A 6,782-nucleotide genomic window follows, 5' to 3' on the forward strand; every position below is an offset into this window, starting at 1 on the left:
TCTGATGATGCCAAGTAGATTTGATTTCTGTTGCTTAGGTTACTATGCTTGCTTCTCGCCATCAGGTTGTCTCTGGTGTTAGCTTGTCTTGCTGTCTCTGACAGTGGCTTGACTCTCCTGTAAGCCTATGTGTCAGTACTCCTGGAGACCAACTTTCTCCCAGCCGGATCTGGGTACAGAGAGCTGTGTCACAGAGTCAGCTCCGGGTACAGGAAGAAACTGTAAGGATCCTGTCCCATAATGCTCCTTGGTTCCTGTGTCCAGAGGTCTCCAGGTGGGTTCCTCTTGGTCCTCAAATGTGAGCAGAAGTGATAGTCTTTCCTGTGGGACCAGGTCTGCTGGGTGGAAACCGGAAGGATTCTGTCCCAGTCTGCTCCTAGGTTTCTGTTTCCAGAGGGCTCCAGGCAGGTTCCTCTTGGGCCAGGAATGTGAGCAGATGTGGTGGTCTACCCTGTGCTCTCAGGACTGTCTGCACTTCTGAGAGTCCAGCTCTCTCCCTCCCAGGCTCTGGGTACAGAGATCTGGGGACCCGGTCAGCTCCAGGAGCAGGTGGAAACCAGAAGCTTGCAGTCCCTAAGTAACCACAGATCCCAGATTACTATATACAGCAAAACTTTCAATCAACATAGATTGAGAAAAAAATATTCCGAGACAAAACAAAATTTAAACAACACCTATTCTCAAACCTAGCACTACAGAAAATACTAGATGAAAAACTCCAACCTAAGGAGATTAACTACACCCAGGAAAACACAGAAAATAGATAACCCACCATGAACAAAAAAAACAAAATGAAGAAAACAAACACACACAAACACACACACACACACACACAACCACAAACATGAAAATAATAGAAATGATTGGACATTAAACTCTTTCAATATCAATAGACTCAATTCTCCCAAAAGGACACAGGCTAAAGAATGGATGCAAAACAGGATCAATCATTCTGCTACATACAAGAAACACAACTCAGTGGCAAAGATACATATTACCTCAGCAAAAAGGACTGTAAAAAGGTTTTGCAAGTAAACAGACTCAAGAAGCAAGCAGGAATAACCATTCTAACATCTAATAAAATAGACTCTCGACCAAAATTAGTCCAAAGAGATGGGGGAAGGACACTTCATACTCATTAAAGAAAAACAATCTGCCAAGATATTATCTCAATTCTGAATATCTATTCCCAAAATGCAAGGGCACACATTTTCACAAAAAGAAACTTGATTGAAGTTTAAATCACACATCCAACCCCACAAATTAATAGTGAAAGACTTCAGCACCCCACTCTCACCAACGGACATCTTATTGAGACAGAAACTAAATAGAGATATAGTGAAATTAACAGAAGTTATGAATCAAATGAACCTAACAGATACCTAGAGAATATTTCACTCAATCACAAAAAAGTATACATCCTTCTCAGCATCTCACATAAGCTTCTCAAAAACTGGCCATATACTTTGTCACAAAGCAAACCTCAACAGATACAGGAAATTAAAGTAATTCTTTGTATCTTATCAAATCATCGTGGATTCAAGCTGGACTTCAAAAACAGAAACAACAGAAAGACTATAAACCCAAAGAAATCAAATAACTCTATTTAATGACCAAGGTTTAGGGAAGAAATAAAGAAATTAAATACTTTCTAGAATTCAATGAAAATGAGGGCACAACATAACCAAATTTTTGAAAATAGTGCTAAGAGGAAAGTACATAGCACTAAGTACCATCATGAAGAATTTAGATAGATGTCATACTGGGCACTTAACAGCACACCTGAAAGCTCTAGAGCAAAAAAAAAAGGAAACACACCCAAATGGAATAGAAGGCACAAACTAATTACACTCAGGGCTAAAATCAATAAATTAGAAACAAAGATAATAATACAAAAAAACAACAAAACCAAGAGCTGGTCCTTTGAGAAAATCAACAAGATAGACAAGCATCATTCTGAGTGAAGTAACTCAGACCCAGAAAGACACACATGATGTATACTCACATTCGAGTGAATATTAACCATAAAGTATATAACCATGCTACAATCAAGAGACCCAAAAAAATCTAAGTAGCAAGAAGTACCTAAGGGAGTATGCTTGAATCTCATTGAGAAGAGTAAATAAAATAGACATTGAATAGACATGTAATAGGGGGTGGGGAGAGGAACATGAGGGATCAAGTATGGGGAGGATGGAGGGAGAGAGAACTGGGAAGGAGAACTGAAACTGGTGGGTGTGCATCTCTGGGATGAAGTAAATACCTAGGACAAGGAAAATTTCCTGGAACCTGTGAAGGTAACTCTTAGCTAAGACTCCTAGCAATAGGGGATATGAAACTATCACTCTAACCAGGCAAGACTTTCAATGGAGGAATTGGGGACACCAAACCACCCACAAAACCTTCAGCTTGCAATTTTCTTGCCTACAAGGTGTGCAAGGATAAAGATGGAGCAGAAATTAAGAGAATAGCCAACCAGTGACGGACTCAACTTTAGACCCATGCCATGAAAGAAAGCCAACCTCTTACACTGTAATTATATTCTCCTGTACTTTAGACAGGAACCTTGTAACTGTGGGCTCTCCCATCCACGCTCCACTTCCCAAATAACAACTCTGTGATTATTATTTACCAACAAATGCCTAGACATTATTCTAAGCCTGCTCCCTAACCAGCTCACAACTCAACTGCTCTCTCCACACCACTCCATGTCTATCACAGAACTGGTTACCTCTTCTCAGTTTCATATGCCTGACTCTTCTGAGTCCAGATGACAAATCTTCCTGAGTCTCACTATTTCCCATAGTTCTTTTCCTTCTGTCAGATATCCCACCTTCTAATCCTGCCTCAGCTTATTATCAGATTTTTTATTGACAGATGATGCTTCCACACAGTACACAAGAGATGATCTCTACATTCCTTGCTTTTAGTCCAATAAAATGCTTTTTCTATTGTGGAGACAGAGATGTAGCTCCCAGGCAGGATTGTGTAAGGACTGGTAACAAGTGCAAGGAAGGGCTGGAATGCTGCCCTTGAGAAGTCTTTCTCACTTGGCCTGAGCTATGTTCTGTTATGTCCTGTTTTTGTGGAAGTGGTTCTCTTGTCTCTTATGACAAGAATATTTTGATAACAGAAAGAGGGGTGATTTGTTATGTAAATATTTTAAGAAGAAGTCTTTGTTTACTCATATTTCTTTGTTTAGTCTTGCCTCAGTTATTCCTGGTATCGTGGGAATAATGATCTTATGATAGCTTGCCAAAAGGAAAATTGAGGTAATGCATATTCATGTCTACATAAGTATTAATAAAGCTTGCAGCTGCATGCAGTTGCTTCCACCTTTGCTCTGCATCCCCCGTGTCCTGGTTCTTTTGTGACTGATAAGCAGGGTTTCCAATGCACTAAACACTGACATTCTATAACATCAATAATAATATACAACAAGAACAATTATGAAAACCATCAGGTAATAATTACATTAAAAATGTCCAGTCCATATGCATTTGGAAAACTTAGAGAAAGTACCTTTCTATCTAGCCTATCCTGGTGAATTCAAAGTTCTGTGGGTAAATCATTTTCTATCATAACTTGCATTACCAACCTAAAAACATTTTGTTAGACTTTAAATCATTTTCTTAGATCTTAAACAACATAAGAAGGATAAATATTACCTGCATAAGAAGGGAGGTAAATAGGAAATAGGAAATAGGAAATACAGAGCAAGCAGCTTCCAAAAACTGTACAAATGACAGAGATTGATCAATACCTGGATGGTCACCCAAGATTTCTGTATTGTTAGAGCATTCTCTTTGGCCTTCCAGCCCAGAATATCTGACAGGCTTTTCTGTGAAGGAGGAATTATTAAGGACTTACCTACCTTGTCCTAGTAAAGCTTTGCACTCAACTTCCCACCTCCTGTTTGTCCAGTTTGTACAGTATATTGTCAGTAGTCAAGGCAAGGGTGGTCAAGTAACAGCTTTACAACATTAGAAGCAAACTCCATAAGGAAGTTCTTTGATTCTCATCATCTTCTTTGAAGTAGAATAAAGGTTCTGCCAGGAAAGGACATGACTCATCATCATTGTCTTATGGTTTCATTGCTGTAAAGAGACACCATTGCACTAGTCCTGTCACTCTACAGCCAAACAGTCCTCTGAGTGGGGAGTGAGGATGATTATAGGAAAGATGGAAAAGAAGACTCAGAGACAATGGTTAGAAATCGGGAAGGCTGTCCAGTGAATACTATGCCAGCCTCGAATTTAACTCTCAAAGGCTTTATATACTACATAGTATCATGGGAAACAAAGTCACAAGCTAGCAGAGGCAATGGCCGACATACATTGGATATCTGTACCCATCCAAGGGTCTTCATGTTCCCTCCTCTAAGATTAACAGAAGATTCAGCCCCTGGTCTTGAGTTTCAAATGTAGCTCCTCTTATTGTTCTATGTGTCAGCAGGCCAGGAAATCTGCCAGTAGACCCTGGCGTGCCTTCACTCTGCCTGACAGGCAGGCTTTCACAGAAGAAAGCAAAATGGCTCCCAAGGTGATTCTTAGAAAGAACCACTTTTAATTGGGGCTGGCTTAAATTTTCAGAGGTTTGGTCCATTAATATATCAGGAAGCATAGCAGCATCCAGGCAGACATGATGCTGGAGAAAGAAGGGAGAATTCTACATCTTGAGCCAAGGGCAGAGGGAAGGGAACTGAATTTTGCAGGTAGCCAGGAGAATGTTCTCTCTTTTGCACTGGGCAGAGTGTGAGTCCTAGCAGTCCTCAAATCCTTCCAACAAAGTGACACACTTCCTGAAACAAGGCCGCACTTCCTAATAGTGCCCCTCTCCATGGGCCAAGTATATTTAAACTATCACAGTCATGAAAATTCGCATGTCGATAAAAAAATCTTTAAATGCCATACTCTGTATATTTCTGACATTTTTTTTTCATCTTTACTACTTAAGGTATTTCTTAATTACATTTCGACTGTTATTCCCTTTCCCGGGTTCCACGTCATCATCCCCCAAACACCTCCCCCTCACCTTCTCTATGGGTGTTCCCCTCCACATTCTCCTCACATTACCGCTCTCCCCCCAACAATCATGTTCACTGGGAGCGGGGGTTCAGTCTTGGCAAGACCAAGGGCTTCCTCTTCCACTGGTGCTCTTACTAGGTTATTCATTGCTACCTATGAAGTTGGAGCCCAGGGTCAGTCCATGTATAGTCTTTGGATAGTGGCTTAGTCCCTGGAAGCTCTAGATGGTTGGCATTGTTGTTCATATGGGGTCTCAAGCCCCTTCAAGCTCTTTCAGTCCTTTCTAAGATTCCTTTAACGGGGATCCCATTCTCAATTCAGTGGGTTTTTTTTTTAATCTTTATTAACTTGAGTATTTCTTATTTACATTTCGAATGTTATTCCCCTTCCCGGTTTCCAGGCCAATATCCCCCTAACCACTCCCCTTCTATATGGGCTTCCCCTCCCTATCCTCCACCAATTACCGCCCTCCCCCCAACAATCACGTTCACTGGGTTTCAATCTTAGCAGGACCAAGGGCTTCCCCTGCCACTGGTGCTCTTACTAAGCTATTCATTGCTACCTATGTGATTGGAGCCCAGGGTCAGACCATGTATAGTCGTTGGGTAGTGGTTTAGTCACTGGAAGCTCTGGTTGCTTTGCATTGTTGTTCTTATGAGGTTGCAAGCCCCTTCATCTCCTTCAGACCTTTCTCTACTTCCTCCAAAAGGGGTCCTGTTCTCAGTTCAGTAGTTTGCTGCTGGCATTCACCTATGTATTTGCTGTATTCTGCCTGTGTCTCCCAGGACAGATCTACATCCAGTTCCTGTCAGTCTGCACTTCTTTGCTTCATCCATTTTATCTAGTTTGGTGGATGTATATGTATGGGCATATGTGGGGCAGGCTCTGAATGGGTGTTCCTTCTGCTTCTGTTCTAAACTTTGCCTCCCTATAAACTCCCAAGGGTATTCATGTTCCCCATTTAAAGAAAGAGTGAAGCATTCACATTTTGGTCATCCTTCTTGAGATTCATGTGTTCTGTGAATCTAGGGTAATTCACAGATCATTTGGGCTAATAGCCACTTATCAATGAGTGCATACCATGTGTGTTTTTCTGTGATTGGCTTAACTCACGCAGAATGATATCTTCCAGGTCCATCCATTTGCCTATGAATTTCATAGTCATTGTTTTTGATAGCTGAGTAATATTCCATTGTGTAGATGTACCACATTTTCTGTATCCATTCCTCTCTTGAAGGGCATGTGGGTTCTTTCCAGCTTCTGGCTATAAATAAGGCTGCTATATACATAGTGGAGCATGTGTCTTTGTTGTATGTTGGGGCATTTTTGGGGTATATACCCAAGAGAGATATACCTGGGTCCTCAAGTAGTTCAATGTCCAATTTTCTGAGAAACCTCCAGAATGATTTCCAGAATGGTTGTACCAGTCTGCAATCCCACCAACAATGGAGGAGTGTTCCTCTTTCTCCACATCCTCGCCAGCATTTGCTATCACCTGAGTTTATGATCTTAGCCATTCTCCCTATGTGTGAGGTTAAATCTCAGAGTTGTTTTGATTTGCATTTCCCTTATGACTAAAGATGTTGAACATTTCTTTAGGTGTTTCTCAGCCATTTGGCATTCCTCAGCTGTGAATTCTTTGTTTAGTTCTAAATCCCATTTTTTAATAGGGTTATTTGTCTGCCCTCGGTTCTTCTTGAGTTCTTTGTATATTTTGGATATAAGCCTCTATCAGTTGCAGGATTGGTGAAGATC

This window comes from Rattus rattus, chromosome 15 (genome assembly GCF_011064425.1).
Source record: "Rattus rattus isolate New Zealand chromosome 15, Rrattus_CSIRO_v1, whole genome shotgun sequence".
NCBI lineage: Eukaryota > Metazoa > Chordata > Mammalia > Rodentia > Muridae > Rattus > Rattus rattus.